Raw genomic sequence first — 12,011 nt, 5'->3', positions numbered from 1 at the left:
TGCTCTCTAGGTAAACAGAAAACTAATACTTTCATAACAACATATGATGCTCTCTACGTAAAGACTAATACTGTGATAACAACATATGATGCTCTCTAGGTAAAGACTAATACTGTGATAAAAACATATGATGCTCTCTAGGTAAAGACTAATACTGTGATAACAACATATGATGCTCTCTAGGTAAAGACTAATACTGTGATAACAACATATGATGCTCTCTAGGTAAAGACTAATACTGTGATAACAACATGTGATGCTCTCTAGGTAAATACTAATACTGTGATAACAACATATGATGCTCTCTAGGAAAACAGAAGACTAATACTGTGATAACAACATATGATGCTCTCTAGGTAAAGACTAATACTGTGATAACATCATTTTTTGCTCTATAGGAAAAGACTAATATTGTGATAACAAATAATGATGCTCTCTAGGTAAAGACTAATACTGTGATAACAACATATGATGCTCTCTAGGTAAAGACTAATACTGTGATAACAACATATGATGCTCTCTAGGTAAAGACAAATACTGTGATAACAACATGTGATGCTCTCTAGGTAAAGACTCATACTGTGATAACAACATATGTTGTTCTCTAGGTAAAGACTAATACTGTGATAACAACATATGATGCTCTCTAGGTAAACAGAAGACTAATACTGTGATAACCACTTATGATGCTCTCTAGGTAAAGACTAATACTGTGATAACAACATATGATGCTCTCTAGGTAAACAGAAAACTAATACTGTCATAACAACATATGATGCTCTCTACGTAAAGACTAATACTGTGATAACAACATATGATGCTCTCTAGGTAAAGACTAATACTGTGATAACAACATATGATGCTCTCTAGGTAAAGACTAATACTGTGATAACAACATATGATGCTCTCTAGGTAAAGACTAATACTGTGATAACAACATATGATGCTCTCTAGGTAAAGACTAATACTGTGATAACAACATGTGATGCTCTCTAGGTAAAGACTAATACTGTGATAACAACATATGATGCTCTCTAGGTAAAGACTCATACTGTGATAACAACATATGATGCTCTCTAGGTAAAGACTAATACTGTGATAACAACATATGATGCTCTCTAGGTAAAGACTCATACTGTGATAACAACATATGATGCTCTCTAGGTAAAGACTAATACTGTGATAACAACATATGATGCTCTCTAGGTAAACAGAAAACTAATACTGTCATAACAACATATGATGCTCTCTAGGTAAAGACTAATACTGTGATAACAACATATGATGCTCTCTAGGTAAAGACTAATAATGTGATAACAACATATGATGCTCTCTAGGTAAAGACTAATACTGTGATAACAACATATGATGCTCTCTAGGTAAACAGAAGACTAATACTGTGATAACAACATATGATGCTCTCTAGGTAAAGACTAATAGTGTGATAACATCATTTTATGCACTCTAGGTAAAGACTAATACTGTGATAACAACATATGATAATAAATGCACTGTTGGTTAAGGGCTGTAAGTAAGCATTTCACTGCAATGTCTGCATCTGTTGTATTCGGCGAATGTGACCAATAAAATTTGATTTGATTTGATTTTATTTGATATGATGCTCTCTAGGTAAATACTAATACTGTGATAACAACATATGATGCTCTCTAGGTAAAGACTAATACTGTGATAACAAGATATGATGCTCTCTAGGTAAACAGAAGACTAATACTGTGATAACCACTTATGATGCTCTCTAGGTAAAGACTAATACTGTGATAACAACATATGATGCTCTCTAGGTAAACAGAAAACTAATACTTTCATAACAACATATGATGCTCTCTACGTAAAGACTAATACTGTGATAACAACATATGATGCTCTCTAGGTAAAGACTAATACTGTGATAAAAACATATGATGCTCTCTAGGTAAAGACTAATACTGTGATAACAACATATGATGCTCTCTAGGTAAAGACTAATACTGTGATAACAACATATGATGCTCTCTAGGTAAAGACTAATACTGTGATAACAACATGTGATGCTCTCTAGGTAAATACTAATACTGTGATAACAACATATGATGCTCTCTAGGAAAACAGAAGACTAATACTGTGATAACAACATATGATGCTCTCTAGGTAAAGACTAATACTGTGATAACATCATTTTTTGCTCTATAGGAAAAGACTAATATTGTGATAACAAATAATGATGCTCTCTAGGTAAAGACTAATACTGTGATAACAACATATGATGCTCTCTAGGTAAAGACTAATACTGTGATAACAACATATGATGCTCTCTAGGTAAAGACAAATACTGTGATAACAACATGTGATGCTCTCTAGGTAAAGACTCATACTGTGATAACAACATATGTTGTTCTCTAGGTAAAGACTAATACTGTGATAACAACATATGATGCTCTCTAGGTAAACAGAAGACTAATACTGTGATAACCACTTATGATGCTCTCTAGGTAAAGACTAATACTGTGATAACAACATATGATGCTCTCTAGGTAAACAGAAAACTAATACTGTCATAACAACATATGATGCTCTCTACGTAAAGACTAATACTGTGATAACAACATATGATGCTCTCTAGGTAAAGACTAATACTGTGATAACAACATATGATGCTCTCTAGGTAAAGACTAATACTGTGATAACAACATATGATGCTCTCTAGGTAAAGACTAATACTGTGATAACAACATATGATGCTCTCTAGGTAAAGACTAATACTGTGATAACAACATGTGATGCTCTCTAGGTAAAGACTAATACTGTGATAACAACATATGATGCTCTCTAGGTAAAGACTAATACTGTGATAACAACATATGATGCTCTCTAGGTAAAGACTAATACTGTGATAACAACATATGATGCTCTCTAGGTAAAGACTCATACTGTGATAACAACATATGATGCTCTCTAGGTAAAGACTAATACTGTGATAACAACATATGATGCTCTCTAGGTAAACAGAAAACTAATACTGTCATAACAACATATGATGCTCTCTAGGTAAAGACTAATACTGTGATAACAACATATGATGCTCTCTAGGTAAAGACTAATACTGTGATAACAACAAATGATGCTCTCTAGGTAAAAAATAATACTGTGATAACAACATATGATGCTCTCAAGGTAAACAGAAGACTAATACTGTCATAACAACATATGATGCTCTCTACGTAAAGACTAATACTGTGATAACAACATATGATGCTCTCTAGGTAAAGACTAATACTGTGATAACATCATTTGATGCTCTCTAGGTAAAGACAAATACTGTGATAACAACATATGATGCTCTCTAGGTAAACAGAAGACTAATACTGTCATAACAACATATGATGCTCTCTACGTAAAGACTAATACTGTGATAACAACATATGATGCTCTCTAAGTAAAGACTAATACTGTGATAACAACATATGATGCTCTCTAGGTAAACAGAAGACTAATACTGTGATAACAACATATAATGCTCTCTAGGTAAAGACTACTACTGTGATAACAACATATGATGCTCTCTAGGTAAACAGAAGACTAATACTGTGATAACAACATATGATGCTCTCTAGGTAAAGACTAATAGTGTGATAACATCTTTTGATGCTCTCTAGGTAAAGACTAATACTGTGATAACAACATATGATGCTCTCTAGGTAAAGACTAATACTGTGATAACAAGATATGATGCTCTCTAGGTAAACAGAAGACTAATACTGTGATAACCACATATGATGCTCTCTAGGTAAAGACTAATACTGTGATAACAACATATGATGCTCTCTAGGTAAATACTAATACTGTGATAACAACATATGATGCTCTCTAGGTAAAGACTAATACTGTGATAACAACATATGATGCTCTCTAGGTAAACAGAATACTAATACTGTGATAACAACATATGATGCTCTCTAGGTAAAGACTAATACTGTGATAACATCATTTGATGCTCTCTAGGTAAAGACTAATACTGTGATAACAACATATGATGCTCTCTAGGTAAATACTAATACTGTGATAACAACATATGATGCTCTCTAGGTAAACAGAAGACTAATACTGTCATAACAACATATGATGCTCTCTACGTAAAGACTAATACTGTGATAATAACATATGATGCTCTCTAAGTAAAGACTAATACTGTGATAACAACATATGATGCTCTCTAGGTAAACAGAAGACTAATACTGTGATAACAACATATGATGCTATCTAGGTAAATACTAATACTGTGATAACAACATATGATGCTCTCTAGGTAAAGACTAATACTGTGATAACAACATATGATGCTCTCTAGGTAAACAGAAGACTAATACTGTGATAACAACATATGATGCTCTCTAGGTAAAGACTAATACTGTGATAACATCATTTGATGCTCTCTAGGTAAAGACTAATACTGTGATAACAACATGTGATGCTCTCTAGGTAAATACTAATACTGTGATAACAACATATGATGCTCTCTAGGTAAACAGAAGACTAATACTGTCATAACAACATATGATGCTCTCTACGTAAAGACTAATACTGTGATAACAACATATGATGCTCTCTAAGTAAAGACTAATACTGTGATAACAACATATGATGCTCTCTAGGTAAACAGAAGACTAATACTGTGATAACAACATATGATGCTCTCTAGGTAAAGACTACTACTGTGATAACAACATATGATGCTCTCTAGGTAAACAGAAGACTAATACTGTGATAACAACATATGATGCTCTCTAGGTAAAGACTAATAGTGTGATAACATCTTTTGATGCTCTCTAGGTAAAGACTAATACTGTGATAACAACATATGATGCTCTCTAGGTAAAGACTAATACTGTGATAACAAGATATGATGCTCTCTAGGTAAACAGAAGACTAATACTGTGATAACCACATATGATGCTCTCTAGGTAAAGACTAATACTGTGATAACAACATATGATGCTCTCTAGGTAAATACTAATACTGTGATAACAACATATGATGCTCTCTAGGTAAAGACTAATACTGTGATAACAACATATGATGCTCTCTAGGTAAACAGAAGACTAATACTGTGATAACAACATATGATGCTCTCTAGGTAAAGACTAATACTGTGATAACATCATTTGATGCTCTCTAGGTAAAGACTAATACTGTGATAACAACATATGATGCTCTCTAGGTAAATACTAATACTGTGATAACAACATATGATGCTCTCTAGGTAAACAGAAGACTAATACTGTCATAACAACATATGATGCTCTCTACGTAAAGACTAATACTGTGATAATAACATATGGTGCTCTCTAAGTAAAGACTAATACTGTGATAACAACATATGATGCTCTCTAGGTAAACAGAAGACTAATACTGTCATAACAACATATGATGCTATCTAGGTAAATACTAATACTGTGATAACAACATATGATGCTCTCTAGGTAAACAGAAGACTAATACTGTGATAACAACATATGATGCTCTCTAGGTAAACAGAAGACTAATACTGTGATAACAACATATGATGCTCTCTAGGTAAAGACTAATACTGTGATAACATCATTTGATGCTCTCTAGGTAAAGACTAATACTGTGATAACAACATATGATGCTCTCTAGGTAAATACTAATACTGTGATAACAACATATGATGCTCTCTAGGTAAACAGAAGACTAATACTGTCATAACAACATATGATGCTCTCTACGTAAAGACTAATACTGTGATAATAACATATGGTGCTCTCTAAGTAAAGACTAATACTGTGATAACAACATATGATGCTCTCTAGGTAAACAGAAGACTAATACTGTGATAACAACATATGATGCTATCTAGGTAAAGACTAATACTGTGATAACATCATTTGATGCTCTTTATGTAAAGACTAATACTGTTATAACAACATATGATGCTCTCTAGGTAAACAGAAGACTAATACTGTGATAACAACATATGATGCTCTCTAGGTAAAGACTAACACTGTGATAACATCATTTGATGCTCTCTAGGTAAATACTAATACTGTGATGACAACATATGATGCTCTCTAGGTAAAGACTAATACTGTGATAACAACATATGATGCTCTCTAGGTAAAGACTAATACTGTGATAACAACATATGTTGCTCTCTAGGTAAAGACTAATACTGTGATAACAAGATATGATGCTCTCTAGGTAAACAGAAGACTAACACTGTGATAACAACATATGATGCTCTCTAGGTAAAGACTAATACTGTGATAACAACATGTGATGCTCTCTACGTAAACAGAAGACTACTACTGTGATAACAACATATGATGCTCTCTAGGTAAAGACTAATACTGTGATAACAACATATGATGCTCTCTAGGTAAAGACTAATACTGTGATAACAACATATGATGCTCTCTATGTAAACAGAAGACTAATACTGTGATAACCACATATGATGCTCTCTAGGTAAAGACTAATACTGTCATAACAACATATGATGCTTACTAGGTAAACAGAAAACTAATACTGTCAAACAACATATGATGCTCTCTACGTAAAGACTAATACTGTGATAACAACATATGATGCTTTCTAAGTAAAGACTAATACTGTGATAACAACATATGATGCTCTCTAGGTAAAGACTAATACTGTGATAACAAGATATGATGCTCTCTAGGTAAACAGAAGACTAATACTGTGATAACCACATATGATGCTCTCTAGGTAAAGACTAATACTGTGATAACAACATCTGATGCTCTCTAGTTAAACAGAAGACTAATACTGTGATAACAACATATGATGCTCTCTAGGTAAACAGAAAACTAATACTGTCATAACAACATATGATGCTCTCTAGGTAAAGACTAATACTGTGATAACAACATATGATGCTCTCTAGGTAAAGACTAATAATGTGATAACAACATATGATGCTCTCTAGGTAAAGACTAATACTGTGATAACAACATATGATGCTCTCTAGGTAAACAGAAGACTAATACTGTGATAACAACATATGATACTCTCTAGGTAAAGACTAATAGTGTGATAACATCATTTTATGCATTCTAGGTAAAGACTAATACTGTGATAACAACATATGATAATAAATGCACTGTTGGTTAAGGGCTGTAAGTAAGCATTTCACTGCAATGTCTGCACCTGTTGTATTCGGCGCATGTGACCAATAAAATGTGATTTGATTTGATTTGATTTGATATGATGCTCTCTAGGTAAATACTAATACTGTGATAACAACATATGATGCTCTCTAGGTAAAGACTAATACTGTGATAACAAGATATGATGCTCTCTAGGTAAACAGAAGACTAATACTGTGATAACCACTTATGATGCTCTCTAGGTAAAGACTAATACTGTGATAACAACATATGATGCTCTCTAGGTAAACAGAAAACTAATACTGTCATAACAACATATGATGCTCTCTACGTAAAGACTAATACTGTGATAACAACATATGATGCTCTCTAGGTAAAGACTAATACTGTGATAACAACATATGATGCTCTCTAGGTAAAGACTAATACTGTGATAACAACATATGATGCTCTCTAGGTAAAGACTAATACTGTGATAACAACATATGATGCTCTCTAGGTAAAGACTAATACTGTGATAACAACATGTGATGCTCTCTAGGTAAAGACTAATACTGTGATAACAACATATGATGCTCTCTAGGTAAAGACTAATACTGTGATAACAACATATGATGCTCTCTAGGTAAAGACTAATACTGTGATAACAACATATGATGCTCTCTAGGTAAAGACTCATACTGTGATAACAACATATGATGCTCTCTAGGTAAAGACTAATACTGTGATAACAACATATGATGCTCTCTAGGTAAACAGAAAACTAATACTGTCATAACAACATATGATGCTCTCTAGGTAAAGACTAATACTGTGATAACAACATATGATGCTCTCTAGGTAAAGACTAATAATGTGATAACAACATATGATGCTCTCTAGGTAAAGACTAATACTGTGATAACAACATATGATGCTCTCTAGGTAAACAGAAGACTAATACTGTGATAACAACATATGATGCTCTCTAGGTAAAGACTAATAGTGTGATAACATCATTTTATGCACTCTAGGTAAAGACTAATACTGTGATAACAACATATGATAATAAATGCACTGTTGGTTAAGGGCTGTAAGTAAGCATTTCACTGCAATGTCTGCATCTGTTGTATTCGGCGAATGTGACCAATAAAATTTGATTTGATTTGATTTTATTTGATATGATGCTCTCTAGGTAAATACTAATACTGTGATAACAACATATGATGCTCTCTAGGTAAAGACTAATACTGTGATAACAAGATATGATGCTCTCTAGGTAAACAGAAGACTAATACTGTGATAACCACTTATGATGCTCTCTAGGTAAAGACTAATACTGTGATAACAACATATGATGCTCTCTAGGTAAACAGAAAACTAATACTTTCATAACAACATATGATGCTCTCTACGTAAAGACTAATACTGTGATAACAACATATGTTGCTCTCTAGGTAAAGACTAATACTGTGATAAAAACATATGATGCTCTCTAGGTAAAGACTAATACTGTGATAACAACATATGATGCTCTCTAGGTAAAGACTAATACTGTGATAACAACATATGATGCTCTCTAGGTAAAGACTAATACTGTGATAACAACATGTGATGCTCTCTAGGTAAAGACTAATACTGTGATAACAACATATGATGCTCTCTAGGTAAAGACTAATACTGTGATAACAACATATGATGCTCTCTAGGTAAAGACTAATACTGTGATAACAACATATGATGCTCTCTAGGTAAAGACTAATACTGTGATAACAACATATGATGCTCTCTAGGAAAACAGAAGACTAATACTGTGATAACATCATTTGATGCTCTTGAGGTAAAGACTAATACTGTGATAACAACATATGATGCTCTCTAGGTAAATACTAATACTGTGATAACAACATATGATGCTCTCTAGGAAAACAGAAGACTAATACTGTGATAACAACATATGATGCTCTCTAGGTAAAGACTAATACTGTGATAACATCATTTTTTGCTCTATAGGAAAAGACTAATATTGTGATAACAAATAATGATGCTCTCTAGGTAAAGACTAATACTGTGATAACAACATATGATGCTCTCTAGGTAAAGACTAATACTGTGATAACAACATATGATGCTCTCTAGGAAAACAGAAGACTAATACTGTGATAACATCATTTGATGCTCTTGAGGTAAAGACGAATACTGTGATAACAACATATGATGCTCTCTAGGTAAATACTAATACTGTGATAACAACATATGATGCTCTCTAGGAAAACAGAATACTAATACTGTGATAACAACATATGATGCTCTCTAGGTAAAGACTAATACTGTGATAACATCATTTTTTGCTCTATAGGAAAAGACTAATATTGTGATAACAAATAATGATGCTCTCTAGGTAAAGACTAATACTGTGATAACAACATATGATGCTCTCTAGGTAAAGACTAATACTGTGATAACAACATATGATGCTCTCTAGGTAAAGACTAATACTGTGATAACAACATGTGAAGCTCTCTAGGTAAAGACTCATACTGTGATAACAACATATGTTGTTCTCTAGGTAAAGACTAATACTGTGATAACAACATATGATGCTCTCTAGGTAAACAGAAGACTAATACTGTGATAACAACATATGATGCTCTCTAGGTAAAGACTAATACTGTGATAACATCATTTGATGCTCTCTAGGTAAATACTAATACTGTGATAACAACATATGATGCTCTCTAGGTAAAGACTAATACTATGATAACAACAAATGATGCTCTCTAGGTAAAGACTAATACTGTGATAACAACATATGTTGCTCTCTAGGTAAAGACTAATACTGTGATAACAAGATATGATGCTCTCTAGGTAAACAGAAGACTAATACTGTGATAACAACATATGATGCTCTCTAGGTAAAGACTAATACTGTGATAATATCATTTGATGATCTCTAGGTAAAGACTAATATTGTGATAACAACATATGATGCTCTCTAGGTAAAGACTAATACTGTGATAACAACATATGATGCTCTCTAGGTAAAGACTAATACTGTGATAACAACATATGATGCTCTCTAGGTAAACAGAAGACTAATACTGTGATAACAACATATGATGCTCTCTAGGTAAAGACTAATACTGTGATAACAACATATGATGCTCTCTACGTAAACAGAAGACTACTACTGTGATAACAACATATGATGCTCTCTAGGTAAAGACTAATACTGTGATAACAACATATGATGCTCTCTAGGTAAAGACTAATACTGTGATAACAACATATGATGCTCTCTATGTAAACAGAAGAATAATACTGTGATAACCACATATGATGCTCTCTAGGTAAAGACTAATACTGTGATAACAACATATGATGCTTACTAGGTAAACAGAAAACTAATACTGTCAAACAACATATGATGCTCTCTACGTAAAGACTAATACTGTGATAACAACATATGATGCTTTCTAAGTAAAGACTAATACTGTGATAACAACATATGATGCTCTCTAGGTAAAGACTAATACTGTGATAACAAGATATGATGCTCTCTAGGTAAACAGAAGACTAATACTGTGATAACCACATATGATGCTCTCTAGGTAAAGACTAATACTGTGATAACAACATCTGATGCTCTCTAGTTAAACAGAAGACTAATACTGTGATAACAACATATGATGCTCTCTAGGTAAACAGAAAACTAATACTGTCATAACAACATATGATGCTCTCTAGGTAAAGACTAATACTGTGATAACAACATATGATGTTCTCTAGGTAAAGACTAATAATGTGATAACAACATATGATGCTCTCTAGGTAAAGACTAATACTGTGATAACAACATATGATGCTCTCTAGGTAAACAGAAGACTAATACTGTGATAACAACATATGATACTCTCTAGGTAAAGACTAATAGTGTGATAACATCATTTTATGCATTCTAGGTAAAGACTAATACTGTGATAACAACATATGATAATAAATGCACTGTTGGTTAAGGGCTGTAAGTAAGCATTTCACTGCAATGTCTGCACCTGTTGTATTCGGCGCATGTGACCAATAAAATGTGATTTGATTTGATTTGATTTGATATGATGCTCTCTAGGTAAATACTAATACTGTGATAACAACATATGATGCTCTCTAGGTAAAGACTAATACTGTGATAACAAGATATGATGCTCTCTAGGTAAACAGAAGACTAATACTGTGATAACCACTTATGATGCTCTCTAGGTAAAGACTAATACTGTGATAACAACATATGATGCTCTCTAGGTAAACAGAAAACTAATACTGTCATAACAACATATGATGCTCTCTACGTAAAGACTAATACTGTGATAACAACATATGATGCTCTCTAGGTAAAGACTAATACTGTGATAACAACATATGATGCTCTCTAGGTAAAGACTAATACTGTGATAACAACATATGATGCTCTCTAGGTAAAGACTAATACTGTGATAACAACATATGATGCTCTCTAGGTAAAGACTAATACTGTGATAACAACATGTGATGCTCTCTAGGTAAAGACTAATACTGTGATAACAACATATGATGCTCTCTAGGTAAAGACTAATACTGTGATAACAACATATGATGCTCTCTAGGTAAAGACTAATACTGTGATAACAACATATGATGCTCTCTAGGTAAAGACTCATACTGTGATAACAACATATGATGCTCTCTAGGTAAAGACTAATACTGTGATAACAACATATGATGCTCTCTAGGTAAACAGAAAACTAATACTGTCATAACAACATATGATGCTCTCTAGGTAAAGACTAATACTGTGATAACAACATATGATGCTCTCTAGGTAAAGACTAATAATGTGATAACAACATATGATGC

This window comes from Coregonus lavaretus, assembly GCF_964263955.1.
Source record: "Coregonus lavaretus genome assembly, contig: HAP1_SCAFFOLD_258, whole genome shotgun sequence".
Classification (NCBI taxonomy): Eukaryota; Metazoa; Chordata; class Actinopteri; order Salmoniformes; family Salmonidae; genus Coregonus; species Coregonus lavaretus.
The sequence above is the reverse complement of the archived record's forward strand: the minus strand, read 5'-3'. Positions refer to the sequence as shown.